This window comes from Rousettus aegyptiacus, unplaced genomic scaffold, assembly GCF_014176215.1.
Source record: "Rousettus aegyptiacus isolate mRouAeg1 unplaced genomic scaffold, mRouAeg1.p scaffold_m13_p_9, whole genome shotgun sequence".
Classification (NCBI taxonomy): domain Eukaryota; kingdom Metazoa; phylum Chordata; class Mammalia; order Chiroptera; family Pteropodidae; genus Rousettus; species Rousettus aegyptiacus.
In genome coordinates, this window is record NW_023416312.1 from 100,503,938 (window position 1) to 100,522,618 (window position 18,681).

Below are 18,681 nucleotides of genomic sequence, written 5' to 3' on the forward strand. Positions count from 1 at the left end.
CAGGACGTGCCGCCTGCGCGGTGCCTGACCCAGAGATAGGGATCCAGTTCGGAGGAGCGCCTTCTGGGCTCCCCCAGAGAGCTCAGGGCCTCCGGATGGGCGTGGGATATCAGCCCCTTAGCCAGGTCCTCCAAGCAGCAGCCCAAATGCCTCTATCCCTCCCTCTGTCTTCCCTCTAATGAAGGCTTCTCTCCTTCGACTCAGCTGTTCCTTTGCTGTCGTTGAAATGGACACCTTTGTTAATTTTTTTAAAGGAGAAATAAAAAAAAAAAACGAGGTGGAGCGAATCGTGGGGAGAGCCGGCCAAGAGGCGTGGGATGCTCTGGGGTCTTCGCGTGAACAGAGGACCGCCCCGCAGCTGCCCACCGGCCTGGGTCTCCCATCCCCAGCCCGCGCTCAGCCACAGCGCTTAAACGTTCCCTCCATCTCTTCTTCTCTCCCACAACCTGTCTTCTCTTCTTGGACAAGCCTAGAGAAAGAGAAGGCCCTTGCCTGGAAGGCTCATCGGATTGAAGGCGGGCTTCCCATGGGGTGCCGAGGAGAGCTGCCGAGCCCAGGCCCCCTGGCCGCACACCTTAGCACAGCTTGGCAAGTGACGGAATCTTTAACCAAACCGGGCTGCTTAATCAGACGGCAGCCTTGCGGGAAGTCCTCTCCAAAGCCCTTCTTTCCTCCCTGACTTTTGGTTTAGAAAAGAGATGTGAGTGTCCCAAAATGCAGACCTTGAGACAGGGGCTGGTGTGCGGACTGCGGGTGTTGGAAAGTGGGCTGGGGAGGAAAGAAAGCCACGAGGCATACTCAGGTTGGTGGACACTCAGCTGCTGGGGCTTGACCTGCCAGGAGCTGGATAGAGTGCATGCATCTCAGAACTGGCTGCCCCAGACCTGAAGAGGTGACCGTGGTACCACAAAGGACCACAAACTCAGTGGCTTAAAACAACAGAAATGTATTCTCTCACATTTCTGGTGGCTCCAAGTCCAAAATGAAGGTGTCAGCAGGGCCGCGCTCCCTTTGAGGGCCTTAAGGGAGAGTCCTCTTTTGTCTGGTCCTAAGTTCTTGGGGGCTCCCAGCAATCTCTGGTGTTCTCTAGCTTGTAGCTGCATCACTCCAATTTTCACCTCCTTCGCATGGCCGCTAAGTGGATCTGTAGTGAGGCAGCAGTCCGTTTTTACCAGCATGTTTAGATGACCATCTGTGATCCAAGTCTGAATGTTTTCCCCTTATTAGGCAGTTATAGGGAAACTCCAGCCATGAGTCCATAGGTGTGAGCTGAGGGTGAGTACCAGTGTGATGGAGGCAGGGGCCCTGGGGTCTGGACCTGTTCACGTACCTGACTTGGCCCTCTTGCCTCATTTGGGCCTGGTTCCAAAAGTGCCATCTCCATCGGATTGCTGCTTTGCCTGCCTTACCACGTGACTTGGCGGGATCTCCAGCACTCGGCCCTAGAGGCAGCTCCAGTCCTATAGGCACTTGTCCGCACCGCGGCCCGGTGGCATGCTAGCGGCTGCCTTCTGAGTGGTGAATAGCTCTGCCGATGGCCTTACTCCCAACCTTTATGGCTCCATGCTGGGATCCTTCTCTTGGGATGCCACAGCTCGTGCACAGCATCATTATCTACCATGGACAGATCTCTCTCATGCACCTTTAGGTTAGTTGTGTCTCGTGGCTCTAGTGGCCAAGCAGTTTGCACTGCAGCCCAGACCTTCTGCAGGGCTCTTTCTTGCTCTGGGCTCCACTCAGAGCAAGACCTGCTTGATCAGGCCTTCCCATCAATTTGGTGACCTACCCAGCATCATGCCTGATAAATCCCTTTTTGTTTTGCCTTAGAATCAGTTTCTTCCTGCAATCAGAAAACCCTAACAAATACAAAGCCATGTGAGAGTGTAGGGAGGAAGGAAAACAGAGACAGTCAGTTGATCCAGGCAGGGGCAGCTACTTTGAACTGAACTCAGCAATGAGGATGAGGGTGGAGGGACATCCCAGCATGGCAGAAGGGTAACAGGTATGATGGATGGCCGGGCTGGAACAGAACAGGGTGCTCAAGACACAGACGTGGTGAGGGCTGTCACCAAGATGATCGTTGTAGCCATTGCAGCATTCGTTACTGAAGACCAAATGCCAAGGTAAGGCTGGCCAGGTTCTTTTTTGAACTTGTCTTATTGTGACCGTGCTGGTCTCCCTCCATGCCCCGAAGCTTGGACCGACTGAGGGCACCAGGTCGCCCCACAGAAGGGTTCCACTCTGACCCACTCCTATTGCTGCAAAAAGGTCAGGAGCCCATTCTTCTATTTTTCCACCGGATGTGAGATCTCTGGTCCCCATTCCAGTCCTGCCAGATGTCCGACTGGGGATTCCTGTTTCCCAGTACTTGCTCATGACCATGCCCACTGGCTCTGCAACAAAAGAACTTTCAGGGACACTGAGGCCAGACCAAGACCCGGAAACTCTGTCCAGCTCTTTTTTGGGGAACCTTGACTCTTCATCCTTTGTCATTCTAGAGTGGCAAGGTCACTGTCTCTTAACATGGCTATAAGCTGTGTGTGTGCATCTTCCATGGGTCGTACCTTTGATATTGTAGCCAAAGAAATCATCACCAAACCCAAGGTCACTTAGATTTTCCCCTAGGTTATCATCTTTTAGGACTTAATAGTTTTGTATTTTACATTTAGGTCTATGACCTGTTTTGAGTTAATTTTTGTGAAGGGTGTAAGATCTGTCTAGATACCTTTTCTTTTTATTTTTTTGCATATGGACCATTTTTTTAAAAAAAGGTTATCCTTTCTCTATTGAATTGTCTTTGCTCCTTTGTCAAGGATCAGTTGACAGTACTCGTAGGGGTTTATTTCTGCTATTCCGTTTTGCAAAACTGAAAACAAAGCCTGTTGATGGTGTGGAGGAAGCAAATAGGGGGGTCCCAGGGAGCTTCTCATGTTCTATATGAGAACGTGTCCTGGCTCATGGGAATATGGATACTTCTTTTCTAGTCTTTTTTTTTAATTCGGATGCATAGAATCGGATTACTCACTATCCATCAAATTAGTCACCTCAAGGTCTGCTTTCATTTTGTTTATTTTAAAAACAAGCTCATTAAGAACTGTGAAGACACCACCCAATCCTGGCATGGGACCATCACCAGTGACTTCCATGTAGCATCCTGACTGGCCGCTCCCCATGCTCCACGGAGACCAATAGTCTGCATTTGGATTGATCATTCTCTTGCTTTTTAAAATTGTGATAGACTATGTATAACACAAATTCTGCCATTTTAACCATTTTTTAAGTTCAATTCGAGGCATTAATTATTCACAATATTCAATCACAATTTCCAAAACCCTTTAATCACCTCAAACCAAAACTCTGTACCCATTAAGCAAAAGCTTCCCGTTTTATTCTCCCAACTCCCAGCAACCTCTACCTACTTTCTATGAATTTGCCCATTCTATTTTATATAAGTGGAATAATATTTGTCATTTGACGACTGGTTTATTTCACTTAGCATAATGTTTTCAAGGTTCATCGATGTCGCAGCAAGTGTCAGAACTTTATTTCTTTTTATGGTTGAATAGTATTCCATTGTATGGATTGGTCATATTTGTTTATCCAGTCATCTGTCAATGGCACTTGAGCTGCTGCCCTTTTTTTATATAGCTTTATTATATATTTACATATGCCTAAAATTATATTTCAGTTTAGCAGATTCTTAACTTTATGCAAAAAGTATACTGTCTGTAGTCTTCTGAGACTTGCTTTTCTCTCGTCAACATTATTATAACTAAGATTTGTTTTCCACGATGTCATTTCCATGACGGGCACTTTGGTTGTTTCCCGCTTGTTTCTATGAACTGCTGTGTGCACATCTCCTGGTGCAACATATGGAAGCTCCTCTTGCAAGTGTGTCCAAGAGTGTAAGATATGCGCATGTTCAACTTGACAGGCGAGACCGAATGGTTTCCCAAAGTGGTCCTATCAATTTATGCTCCCGCTAGTGTTACTAACAGTCAGGCGTCTGCATTGTGAGAGTCAGGAGCTCAGTCCTTGGATCCCCAACGAAAGATTTACGTGCAGGTCCGACGCTCAGAGAAGAAAGAGCGAGTGAAAAGCAGCAAACAGAAGTGATTTTATTAAGTAAAGTAGGCAGAGTAAAGTACACTTAGGCAAAGTCCAAGCAGGCTCCTCGATAGAGGATTGGGGGCATGAGAGGTTGAGGGGTGGGGTTTATATGGGCCACAGGGTTTCTTTGTTCTCCCTCTGTCTGTCCCTCTTACCTCGAATGGCACAAATTTTCTGCTCCTGCCTTAGGCCCTCCTCCAAGCTGGGGCACGTGCAGTGTGTGTCTGTAGATGGGAAGTCATACACCTGTGCCAGGGGAATTTTGAGGATAACGCATACCCAGTTAACTATTTTGAGTACTGCTGGAGTAAGGTCATATAATGGTCATTTGCAGTTAACTGATGGGGGTTCAGGGGGAGGGGAAGGAAGGTGCAGGGCGCTACTAGGCTTTTTGGTCTGCCTGTCTGGCTCCTGACCTTGGGGGACTAAGGGAGGCCTCCTAAGCCTGCCAGACCCCTTGCTGTACATTTTCTTCTGCTGAGCTGGTCTCTGGGGCCTGGTTAACCCTTCACTGTCCCTCTCCCTTGGGCTCATATCTACCTATCTACCTACCCTGTCATTAGCAATGTATAAAAGACCCTTTGAGATCTTAGTCTTCTTCAGCTTTCGGTATTTTCCTATTTCTTTTCCTCCAGGTGGGTGGGTTGAAGTAGTCTCTCACTACAGCCTTACACTTCTCTGTTTCCTTCAGTGGTTTCTTGGCCATATGTGTTTTCTCTTCTATATTCTACCTGGTTTTGTCTTTTGCCCATCTCGATATTGCTTTTCTTTTTCCTTTTGTTTAATAATTTTTAGGAATTATTTATATATTCTGGATACTAATCCTTTGTTAGTTACATGTATTGCAAATATATATATATTTTTTAGTTTATGGCTAACCTTTTCACTTTTTTCCTCCTCACTTTCTTTAAGGAGTTTTCAGTAAACAGAGTTCTCAATTCTAATGTAGTTAAATCGATTAACATTTTTTTTATTTTTATTTTTTGCCATTAATGCTTTTATGTCTGGTGTAAGAATTCCTTCCCTACCCCAAATTCAGAAAGATACTCACCTACATTTTCTTATAAAAATCTTAAGGTTTCCTTTTTGACATTTAATTCCTTAATGCATCTGAAAATGACTTCTGTGTAGGATGTAATAGAGGGATAGAATTTTAATTTTCCCCTTTATGAATCACCCGCAGTGGTCCTCATTTTTCTACAGTTTCACATTCCTCAGTTTCAGTTATCCACAGTCAACTACAATCTGAAAATAGTAAATGGAAGATTCCAGAAATAAACATTTCATACATTTTAAATCGTTCTTCTACCTTTTTGAATAGCATAATAAAATCTTGTGCAGTCCGGCGCCATCCACTAGGGATGTGACTCATCCCTTTGTCCAGCATATCCACGCTTTACATGCCACCTGTCTGTTAGTCACTTACTGGCCATCTCAGTTATCAGATGGGCTGTCATAGTATCACAGTGCCCGTGTTGAAGTGACCCTTATTTTACTTAATAATGGCACCGAAGCTCAAGAGTAGTGATGCTGGCAATTAGGATATGCCAAAGAGAAGCCAAAAAGTGCTTCTGTTAAGTGAAAACGTACCATCTGCGGATTCGGGCATCCACTGAGCAACTTGGAAGTTTTCCCCTGTGTATAATGAATGATTACTGGATAGTTCCTTCAGCATTTGTCAAATTATTCCCTCTTTCCTCCTGATCTGCCACCTGTGTCACCTATTAAAAATTCATCTTAAAAAAAAAGTTCATCTCTGAGGAGTTTTGTAGGGCTCTGTTTTACCCCACTGTCAAGTTTGTCTACCCTTGTGTTAATGTCAGGCTTTGTTCACTAGTATAGCTTTATGATAAGAATTGTTATTTACTACGGAAGCCCCCGCTCATTCACCTTCAAGGCCATGTTACCTAGTCTTGTCCTTTGCTCTTCCATAACAAGAAATCTGATACCTAAACCTACTAAAGAGAGTACAGAGTGAAGCCTATGGACAACTCTCACTTTTGAAAGAAGTGCAAAAATTCTAAAGAAAAGATAAGCAAGTAGACTCCAGCAATATAACAAAAGAAGAAAACATAACGTATAACCAAGTAGGCTCTAGTCCAGAAATACAAGAGGAATTCAACATCGCGAAATCTTTTCACAGAAGTCATTTCTCAGCAAAGTAGAGGAAACTGCTTGATCACATCAGTGGGTACCATAAGGCATTTGATAAAATTTAACATCTATCCCTTTAAAAGAGTACGAACATGTGAACCTTCAGATGAGAGACAGCGCTTTGACTCTTCTAATGGTCTCACAAAAAACATTTCCCACAAATCTTCAGCCCCAAACAGGGTGTAGGGGCTTCTCAAGGGACCTAGAATTCACATAGAAGCCTCAGGGGACAGGCGTGCAGTCAGTAGCTGCCCCACGCTCATATCCCAGATATGAGCGGTGCACTTTATGTACGGGGTTTTCTCTAAAGTGAGACCCTCATATCCCAGCACATGGCAAGAGCTATAGGACCTGGGGACATGGGGAGGGGATGGAACAGAAGCCATGTAGCAGATATGTGCAATTAAAAAGCAGCAAGCACAGCAAAGCAGCCAAGGGGCAGCACTTCTCAGAAAACACTGGAAACAAAGTACGCTTCTGTAGGTAGGGGACCATCCTGAAGCAGTAAGCCTACATGTCTTGCATAAAACAGGAGCTTGGAGACCTGGGGTAGAGAGAGTGGAGACTGAACAGAAGCCACACTGCGGGGAGTATGTGAGTGTGTGAGGGGTGGCGCAGGGAAGATAAGTGAGGACTAATCCATTGGTTTAGTTCTGGCAGAGCTCACAGAACACTAGGGTCTCCATATTTTCCCTATGGTTAGTGCTTTTTGTGTCTTGCTTAAGAAATCTTTCCCAGCCCTGAGATCATGAAAATGTTCTCCTGTAGTCTTCTACAAGCTTTGTTGTTCTGCCTTTTATTTTTAGGTTTACAATACAGCTGGAATTGATTTTTGTGTATAGTGTCAGGCAGTGGTCAAGATATTTTTTTCTTAAAAACAAACAAACAAACAAAAAAGGACTACCAGGCTGAAGATGCTCAGGAAGGCTCTCTAGTCTTATGATCAGGTTGGTTTGGGGGACTGTTTTTTTTTTTTAAACAATGCCAGGAAACAGACCAAAGTACCCTCTTCCTTTAAAAGTACATTGCGTTGAAAAGCAAGTCCCTTTGGGGGCGGAGCATTTCCTTATACTTCTCGGGCCATAAAAAAATAATAATATAAATACAGACACTTTAAAATGAAGCTGAGTTGCCATGCCAGAGGACTCAACTCAAATCTTTGGAATGTTAAAACAGGGAAAAATAACCTTTGGATTGGGCCTAGGGCAATATCTCTCCCAAAGAACTGTTTGCAATGATACCAACAAAGCAGATAATATGACTCCTGGACTGATGACTACTTGACTAAAAATTTCAAACAATCAGCATCATTTTGTTACACTATCTGCACCAGGAGTGATGCATTCCTCAGTCTGCAGCCCCTATGATGCTGATAGCGGCTGAGGGCTTTCTGTGCCTTAAAAGAGGCTCAGGCCATTTACAAAAGAAGTCATGCTCGATAAGGGGAACAGGAAATCTTTGGGAAAGATGACAATTTAGGATGCAAACAAATATATCTGCAAGCTGTAGAAATGAAAAATAAAAAGCAACGCGTTCTTTCTACAGATCTAATTGTCCTCTTCCCTCTTCTCCATAAATACCTATTGCCTTTGTCTCCTAATCAAAACACCTTTTGGCTGTCGGCCTGAATCAGTGAGTCCCGAATAGCTATTTGTCATTGATCTCAATAAAAGCTTTGTTGTCCCGCACTTTGGCCTTTTGTTTTTGTTAACAGGGTCTTGGGCACTTTTAAATTTTAAGGGAAGCCCTTGGAAATTCTTAAGATCAGATCGCTACTGCCTCCAGGAGTAAATGCAAACTGAGTTTCTGGGGATATTACACCTCCACTCCTTGACAAACTAAAGTGCATCGATATGCAAGTCCCTTGGAGGCAGAGGCATTTGCGCATTGTTCTAGGGGCCGCTGGAAAACTTCAGGGCCGGATCACAATTGCTAACTCTGAGCACATGTATCCCGTGAGTCCCCTACTTTTCTCCCGGGCTCAGTCCCACCACCATCTCTCGCACAGAGCTTGGCTGTGGCCTCCCAAACAACTTTCTGACTTTGGTTTCTGCCCCTCCCCCAGCCACGGCTGCTTTTGCAAATACATCTCTGTCTTTGGGAAGGGGTGATGACCTAAAGGGTTGAAAAGGGGGCATCCTCCTCTACCCTCTATGGGTCTCTTCCTGGGCCTGAGAATTAAACTGACCTAAGACATATTAACAGGAGGAAAACATACACGTTTTATTAACTTTTTACCAGTAAGTGAGAACCTTCAGAAGAGAATGAAGACACGAAGAAGTGACCAGAGCAGGAAGCTTTTATTCATTTTAGACAAAGAAATGATGAGTTTGTGAAGCATTGACAACAAAGGGGTCTGGGCTAGATGTAGCCCATGGTGGAGAGGTGGCCAGGAACACAAGGCTGAGTTTAACGAGGTTTGCTTTACAGATTTCCAGGCTCCCAATCCCCTGTCTCTAGTGATAAGAATGTCCTTCCTCTTGATTTGGGAGGGCACCTTTCACAAAGGAGTTTTATCTCCTGCTTTCAGGGAGAAAAAGGAAGCTCAGAGTGTCCTTCTTGCAACTATTTTTTTTTGCAAGTCTTTGATTCAAAATAATCAATATGGCTAAGGGGCCAGTTTGGGAGTGACATACTCTGGTTTGCTTCAGGGTTTCCTGGCCATTGAACTTGGGTTCTTGGTCACATGGATGCATTCACTTTGTGAACATTCAAGCTGTGCAATTATGATTTCGCACTTTTCTCTCTGTATGTTATACTCGTATAAAAGTTCACTTTTAAAAGGTTTTTTTTCCCCCTCCATACGGTCATTCAGTTGACACAGCTCCAATTAATGAAAAACAGCCCTTTCCCCATCGCGTGAAGCGTGGGGGGCAAATATAATTAAAAACAAAATCTCCTCCCAACCCAGAACGCCTCTCCACAAAAGCGGAAAAGAAAGAAAACAATCGTATCATTGAATGAGCAGGAAAGCTGAGTGCGGTGAGCAGGACAGGCCACCTGCGGCACGGAAGCGGGGACAGGAGGAAGTCTCACCCTTCGCAGAGCCTGGAGGCTCCTTCCCATTCCAGCTGAAGTCAGAGCCATTTCCTCTTGGAAACCCGGGATCCTCATACCTTCTTTTGATTACATTTCAAAAAGACGCTCCTAGGTCCTGGAGAGGAGGAAGCATTCCAGAGCTGAAAGAATGGGCAGAAGCTGATTTAGCCATTAACAAGATTTACATACATTTGAAAAGAGAAAGGGATGGCGAGGTTGAGAAGGGGAAGTCTCTGGACTTATTTTCTACAGGGAGAATTAAGACTCTTATTTTTAATTTGTATTTGCCCTTACAGTCGCCTCCCTGTATTACTAAGAAATAGTAACTTTACAGTATTTAATTTTCTCCATTGTTGTTTTCACCTTTTTTTTTCTGGGCAAGTTTCAAACACCTAAATAACCATAAAATAAAATACAAAGCAAAACAAATAGCAGAATTACAATGGGATGAATTTTTAAATTCAGTACCATCTTTGCCTTGGGAGAATAACCTTTAAATGCATCATACTGATATTGAGAGTCAAATCAGATTCTTGGTAAACAACGCGGAAACATTTTCCTTCATCATATGTGAATTTTACTCTATTGTGACATCTTCATTAACTGAACTTTCAAATGGTTAACTATTGGAGTATTATGTTGAAGTTTCTTACAAAGTCTTAACCAATCCAAGTCTAAAGAGTAGCTTAATGTTGGAGTTTTATCATTTAAATTTTTAACTAAGAATTTTTCTTGTAAGGCCCAATAAATTTCTCCTGAGTTTTCATCAAATATATAAGAAGCATCATATTTACATGATAATTTAGGCTCTTCAGTAACTGTTTGAACTTCTCAAATAATGAGTCTCAGATGTTAAATACAAAGACATTGTTAAAGAGAAAACCGCAGGCCCCAAATGACATCTTTCCCGCTAAAAGCCCAAGATACCAAACCTAGATTTCATACCTGATAGAACTGCAGTTTCAATCTCTCTCCGAAACATTATCAATCAGTTTGGAACTTTCTAGTCAAGCACCGGTAGAGTAGTGGGTCACGTGGGCCCTTTTCCCCTCCCCCACCCCATCAAAGAAAGAAACTAGAGGATATTATGCTAAGTGAAATAAGACAGAGGAAGACAAAATACCGTATAATCTCACTCATACGTGTAAGCTAAAAATAAATAAATAAATGAATAAACAAAACTAAACAGAAACAGAGCCACAGAAGCAGAGAACAAGCTGACGTTTGCCAAAGGCAGAAGGGACTGGGGAGAACGGAAAAAATTTTAATTTAAATAGATAAATAAGAAAAGTAGAAGAACAATAAAACAATCTAAAGTAATAAATATAGAGTAACACATTTATTATGTGTACGTCTATATAACAATGAATAAGATGCATTCATTCCCATTTTAAATGTAATAATTTGATCTCACCTATTAAAATTTACTATCTATCATATTAGGTTAAAAGGAAAAACTCAAATACATGCTATTTAGAAAACACACACCTTGAAAGAAAGCAATAAGGATAATAAGAAGAGTGGATAAATGTAACACATACAGATCAAAACACAGGAGAGGTAATATTCATATCTGATATTAGTATCAGGTAACATGAGATTCAGGATTAAAACACTGAATAGAAAGAGAGGTACTCTGTAATGATAAAATATGCAACTGACGAAAAAGGATGGTCAGAAAGGTATAAACACCAAACTGTATAGCAGCTACAGTCATAAATCCAGAGTGAAATAAAAGGAGAACTTGATAAAAAATAAAAGAAAGAAAGAATCTGCATGGTAAAAGCCCTTCCCCTTCTCTTTCCCCAAAGAAAGGGTGTCCCAGACCAAAAATAATCCTTTCTTTTCTTTTGTTAAGAGCTCCCTTGTCCCATCCTTCTCTCTACAACAAGCTTCCATTTTGTACACTCCCAAGCGCCCTTCTAGTTGGCGGAAGAGATGCTGTCTGGTTCATGAATTGCTTAAGAAAGCCAATTAGATCTTCACATTTACTCCGTTAAATTTTTTTTTAACACTAATGGCCATCATCTAGCATCAAAGTCTTATTATGAGGCACCTGTTCAAGAGTACTGATTGAATTTTCAGTTTTTGAAGTACATGATCATATCCGTTTTTAGTCTTGGGACAAACTCGTCCTATGGGCCATTATTTCCTTACACCAATCTGAATCAATAGTCATATTATTACAACGTTAAGTCAATTACGTCTCCCTGAACAATAGCCAACATTTGTTTATCCATCTATACTGCAACCAGGGGAGCTTGTGTGTTAAAGTTCATCGAGGGACATTAGACCTGTCTTCTGCAGTATCTATCTGTAAATGCTGGATTTCTGTTTGTCTGTTAATTAGATGCTTTTCTTCTCTACACCATCCTTTAATCTCTTCCGGAAGTCATGGCCCCAATACCTAATTGTACCCTTAAATGTGAACAGCAACTTTGAACTCGTAATGACATCTTAGACTCTTATAGCTACTGGGCTCAGAGGGCCTCTGAGAACTGGGTGGGATGATTTTTTTCCCCAAGCATTAACCTATTTCAAGCGGTCCAATTTTAATTTTTAACCAACTATATGTTTGTTAGTAAATGCAATGTTTAAAGTGATGTAAATACCCACTACTGTGAATAGGGCGGTCTGGGCCACTATGAGAAGTTCACTGGAATACCTCTTCTTTCTGTGGACTTCAGTGCCAATATCAGATACTCTAGAAAAGTCCTTTGTGGGAACCGCAGTCTGGTCTCCCCTGAAAGATCAGCTTCAGGGGGTCAGCATGGTTCAGCTGCGTCTTTCTTTCACTCTCATGATCTAATGAATGATCAGCATCTCTTGGAAGGCTCCTTCCCAGGACAGTGACTGTCCACTCTCCCTCTGGGAAGGCCTTTATGTAGCTGACATCTCTGGGTCATTTGGGATAGCAATTTTTTTGTAGTGATCCTTCCAGGTCCTTATGACTTTAAGTTTCAGGGTTTCTAGGAAAGAGAGAAACCTTTTTAAGTATCAAGCACAACCATAAAAGGATTTAGTTAAATCAGGCACAGAACTTGGCCTCAGATGCAAATTCATAGGCCTCCCGAACATAAGGTCAAAAAGAGCTAGGACCACACTTGCTTAAAGAGGTCGCTCTAATTTCTAACAAGGCAAGTGGTAAAGTTGCAGGCCATCTTAACATAGTAGGTTGCAGAACCTTGGCCAAATAGTATTTTAGAGTTTGACTGGTTAAATCCTGGAAGAAAATAGAAATAAAATTACTTTTTCTGTCTGACTCAAATGCTAGAAACAGAAGTCATGTTTTTTAAGAGCTACCATTGCCTAAGCAGTGGCTCTTGAAAAGGACAAGACTGGAGGCTGTCACGAGATCACACACACACATCTTAGCCAGACAAAATCTCTTACGTTTTACAGACGTTAGTTCTATGAAATTCAGTTGCCACCAGGATCCCAGGGACCAGGGAGAACTTCCTGTGCTTACCTTGGCAGTGGCCTATAGAAAATTCTGCTGGTAAATGGCACATCTCTTTGATATGTTTTGAATAATTTCATTTTTAATGGATGTAGTAAGAGTCCAGTGCCTTTAAAATTCCTCTCATGGCAGCACAATTTACAATAGCCAAGATATGGAAGCAGCCTAAATGCCCATCGACAGACAATTGGATAAAGAAATTATGGTTCATATATACAATGAAATATTACTCAGCCATTAAAACAAATGAATGGATGGACCTAGAGGTTATTATGCTGAGTGAAATAAATCAGATAGAGAAAGATAAATACCATGTGATTTCACTTATATGTGGAATCTAAGGAACAAAAAGAACAAATTAATCAAAAACAGACTCACAAATACAGTGGACAATTTGGTGATGGATAGAGGGGAGGGGTGTCGGGGGTCTGGGAGAATGGGGTTAAGGGTTAAAGAAGTACAAATCAGTAGCTGATAGTTGGTCACGGGGATGGGGAGCACGGCATGGGGAATGCAGTCAGCATTAATATGATGACTTAGGTGGAAGGCCGGGGGAGGAAGGGAGCAATTGAGGGGATCGTTTTATGAACTATATAAATGTCTAAATGTCTAACCAATGTTCTGTATACTTGAAATTAATTTAAATAAATAAATTTAAAAATTTCCTCTCTTACTCAGATGACTTTTACACGACAACACTAACCAGGCAAACAGGGGCCGTGTTAGGGAATTCCCATGGCCCAAACATCTTTTAGCCCCCTTTCCAGTTCGTTCACTCATTGCTTTCTGTGGTGCATTTTCTGTAATAAACAAAAGCTTATTGCATTCAGAGCGGAGCTTCTATGTTTGGAGCCCCCCACGTTTTAACAGCAGCTTTTGGAGTTCTGGCAGGAAAATCCTTGGGAACCTCATCCTCTGCCCTGTGTGAGCTCTACAATGCTATACAGTCATCCCCACTTATCCACAGGGATGCGTCTCAAGGCCCCAGAGGATGCCTGAAACTGCAGATAGTACCAAACCCTATATATACTGTTTTTTCCTATACATACCTATCATAAAGTTTCATTTATCAATCAGGCACAGTAAGAGATTAACGACAATAACTAACAATAAAATAGAACAATTATGACAATATACTGTAATTTTTTAAAAAAAGTTATTTACCTGGGAGGCCAGCCTGCAGGACAAGATGGAGCTCCTGCCGGTCCTGGAGCGCGGGCTGCGACAGGTCAATGGCCACGGTGGCCTCCAAGGCTGTCTACGAACCTTCTTCAGGACAAATGATGTGAGAGTTGGTACATGAGCGGGGGAAGACAAATATGGAAATAAATACTATGAAGACAACAGCACTTTTGGGGCCATCATCGATGGGTTGTATATACTACCGAAGGGAATGACAAGAACACATTCTGGGATATGGATGGAAGCATGGTGACCACTGAATGGCATCATTGTATGACTGATGTCCCTTCGATAACAAAACCACCTACCACTCGTAAATTAATTCGGACAACGTGAGTGGCACTTCAGAACAATATGCACCTCATTCCACCACTAGGAAGATTCAGAAATGGGTTCCGCCTTCAACACCTTACAAGTGAAGACAATGGAAAGTACTGTAAACGTATAACATGTGGGGCTTTTCATGTCGTTGCACTTTTACTACCTACTATTAACTTGATTAAAATTGTTTGATTAAGAAAAAAAGTTACATGAATCACTTTGGGGCCATTCTAATGTAAAATAAGGGTGACTTGAACACAAGCCCCATAATATCTCAACAGTCAGTGTGACTAATGGGCATGAAGTGTAGCCAGGATGGACTGTGGACAAAGGGATGAGTCAGGTGCCCAGCGGGACAGTGATTGATGGCATGTGCGGATGTCATCGTACAACTCAAAACAGCGCGAGATTTCATGACACTACTCAAAACAGCGCGCGATTTAAAACGTATGAATTGTTCATTTGGGGAATTTTCCATTCGATATTTTTGGATCGCAGTTGCCCATGGGTAACTGGAACTGCGGAAAGGGAAATGGCAGAAAAGGGGGGACAACTGTACTGATACCTGAGCAGGCAGTTAGAAAGCCTCTGACGAATCAACTATCAATTTTTTCATGAGGTATTTTAGTTGCCATGGAATTCAGAAAGCCTCTGTTTTTTCAAGTTCATCCTGTAGTATGACAGACAGAACATGTATTTATTACTGATATATTATATATAAAATATATAACATATTATGTGATATATATGTATATATATGTGATATATATGTGATATATATACATATATATATGTATATATATATCACATATATTCATTTTAAATCCAGAGCCGAGAATTGCAGCTCTAGTCACGGTAGTGACTCCTCTGCGTGCGCAGGCACAACTCCAGACAAAGCATGAAATTCCAGTTTTCTCACAAGTCCCCACAGTACAGGAAGCCTTAAGTGGGCCACTTTTATCCCAGTTACATGACCCATGAGTAAACGTCACCAGATGCGCAATATGAACAGAAATGTCAGATGAATCAGGTTGAGTTTTTCAGTTTGGAACCCCAGAACTTGAGGTGCGGGGGGAGGAGCATAGAAGCCAATTTCAATTGTTCAAAAGCCTCTTCGGATTCCAGGGACAAACCAGAGACTTGAAGGGTATTCATGCAACTGCTCCATCATAGATTTGGTCGGCTCTGCTAAAATTGGGGTGAATCCACTGTTGATGATACTGTTCTAGTCCCAAAATTGGCTAAGTAGGCTGTTTCATCTGTTACATTCTGTGGCCTGCAGCTGACAACAGCTACCCTAAGTATCTTACCTCGGTTTGGCAATACTTCAGTATTTCTACTGAGGTTTGTGCCTCTGTCCAGGGAAAAATTGTAAGAAAGCCAAAATATTAGTTTCACCTGGCTCTGTAGTTTCTGAGACTAATGGTAGGTCATCTGCATCTGAATGACCATAGATCTCTTAAGTTTTCCTAAAAATGACTAGAGAAAATAATAAGAGAGTGTGAAACCCGTGAGGAGGCCTTGCCGTAAATACTGGACCTTTTCCATAAGCAAAAGCAAACAAGAATTTAGACTCATCTGCTAGAGAAACAGAAGGGAAGAAAGAAAAGGCAGAACATAGAAAAACTTTGCAGACGATGATGCTGGAGTCAGACTAGTTGCAGGGGTTAACGAAGCATCAACTTCATTTACTTCCTTAAATTCTTGTCCAAATCTATGCAGTGCTTGATCATCTTTATCAAATTTACCTTCTGCTATGGGCTGATATATCTGTCTCCCCAAATTCCTATGTTGAAGCTCTATTCCCCAATGGGTTAGTATTTGGAGGCGGGGGTGTTGGGAGGTGATTAAGTTTAGATGAGATTATGAGGGTGGAGTCCTTATAAGAGCTTAGTGCCCTTATGAGAAGAGAAAGCTAGATATCTAATTCTTTCACCAACAAACACTGAAGAAAGGCTGTGGGATCCACAGCGAGAAGGCAGCCATCTATAGGAAGCATGCTCTCAGCATGAACCTAATTGGCCAGCCCTCTGCACTTGGACTTCTACCCTCTGGCACTGAGACAAATAAAGGTTTGTCACTGAAGCCCCCCAATCCATGGTATTTCATTACAGCAGCCTGAGCAGACTAAAGTGTCTTCCTTCTTTATTAGAAGTATGGGAGTATTAGGGGGCAATTGTCTTACTAAAATTATATCTTGTTTTTCTAACTCTTTTATAACAGGTTTTATTCCTGCTGTTGGAGCTCTCGACAAAGGATATTGTTTTACACGTGAATATAGCTTATCCCTTGAGTAAATTTTTTTTTGTTGTTTTATATCTTGAATTTAACCAACATCTTTATTTTCTAGGGCCCAAAAGGATGCAACAATTTGTTTCAGCTCAGGACACTTTTCCAGCACGAAAATATATTTCAAATGCTACCATTTTGTGCACAAGTAAAGGTACCTCCCAGGACACCTGGGACAGAAATAACACATATTAGATTTTTCAATTGTTGAACTGGAATTCTTATTTTAGTAAAAGTGCTGCCAAAGCAAGCACGTGAACTGGAATTCCTTAGGTTATCTACCCTAATTTATAAATTTCCCATTAACATTTATTTTTTAATTTTTTAACCCCAAGTAATTTTTATTGGGAAAAAAAGACAATTCTTAAAGTTTTATTTATTGTTTGATTCTATCTTCTTACATCTTTTTTGTCGTTTTTATTAAATTTATTGGGTGACATTGCTTAATAAAATTACGTAGGGTTCTAGAGTACATTTCAATAATGTTATATGTATATTACGTTGTGTGTTCCATTAACATTTAAATTGAGATACCTACACATAAATAGTTGTACTAGGTTAGTATAAGATGTCTTTTTTCCCCCCTTTAAATTGTGGATATTTGGGTAAACTCTCTCATGATTCTCCTGTCCCTGAATTTTCTGCCTCCTCCAGTCTCTTTCTACAATCCCTCTTCAACAGCCCGGGGTCCTGTAATAAGGACATACAGCATCTTTCTTCCTTTCTCTCCCTTATAAGTTGACCAGAGTAAAGATTGTTAAGGGTGGAAAATTTTCAAATGCCCAACTTCTGCTTCTGTAAACCTACTTGCTTGTTTGATGTGGTTTTAGGCTTTTTCAGCTACGCACGCTAGAGGCTCAGGACTGATCTCCTCTAACCCTGTGTGGTAGAGAGTCAATCGCGGGCCGGCTAATAAAGGCTCACAATTCATCTCAATTGGCTCCGTGGGTCTTAGATTGGATTGCACCACAACATTTGGAGGCCCCAACGAGATCTCTCCAGAGGGGGAGATCTCCTAAGACCCGTGACCCCGGCCACCTTGGGCAAGGACCTGCCTGGTCCAGGGAATGACTGCTGAGAGATGTTCCTCAGCCCTGGACACCAGGCGGACTCGCCCAGGAGGGCAGGCGGACAAAAGGTTCAATTCTGTAACAATTGGGCATGAGCCATCTGGAGCAGCTTCAGCGGTGAGTCAGACTGCAATACAGGTATTCAGGTTTCTGGGTACCTGTCTGTTGGTGGGCCCCAAGGGGAACTAGTGGAAGGCTGGACGCAGCAATACTTCCCTAGTTCGGTCAAGGTCTGAGACATCAGACTTGACTTCCGGTTTTTGGATGCGCTAGCGTTTTGCGTTACCTGTAGTTTGCCTTGTCTGCCTGTATTGTGCCTATCTGTCTGGACTGGCCTAATGTACTGTTTTCCTTAGGTCTGGCCTCCGTGGCCCCGTCCAACTAGACTCTGGGTCAGAAGCTGATCCTAGCCCTGGCTTATTTGGCTTTCGTGGGGATTTTCTCTTTTCTTGCCTGTTTTTACTAACACGGGTCAGGCTTCTTCCTCGAATCGTCCTCCCCCCTTCAGTGCCTCCTTAACCATTTTAAGGATTTCAGGAGACGAGTCCACGCCTATGGAGCCAGTGTCACTCCCTTTGACCTTCAGAGGTTCTGCCAGTTGGATTGGCCCACATTTGGAATGGGGCGGCCATCAGAGGGGTCATTCGACCTGCAAACAGCCTTTCAGGTGTGGAATATTATCTACGAAAATCCTGGCCACCCTGATCAGGCTCCATATATCGATGTGTGGATCGATATTGTTTCTGATACCCCCAAGTACTCTAAGGACTGCCACTCTGGAAAAAAAAAATCAAAGACGACTCCCAAGTCTGTCCTTTTCTCCACGCCAAAGAGACAAAAAGAGAAATTGTCCAGAGAGACACCTAACCCTTTTACCCTGTCTTACAGGCACCACCTGAGGACCCCGAGATCACTAATCCTCCCCCTTATGCCCCCTGTGATCCGGTCCCGTCTCCATCTAACAGGGAGGCAGAACCCCTCCAGAGTCCTCCCCACACCCACACTGGGGTTGTGTACCAACCCCCACAATACTCTGATACTGTCCCTGACTCGTTG

General features: G+C 42.6%; 1 pseudogene; it reads left to right on the plus strand.

Annotated features, from left to right (window-relative positions):
• The first annotated feature begins 13,946 nt into the window (after window positions 1–13,946).
• On the plus strand, window positions 13,947–14,364 carry LOC107504707 (annotated as a pseudogene).
• Window positions 14,365–18,681: the final 4,317 nt, after the last annotated feature.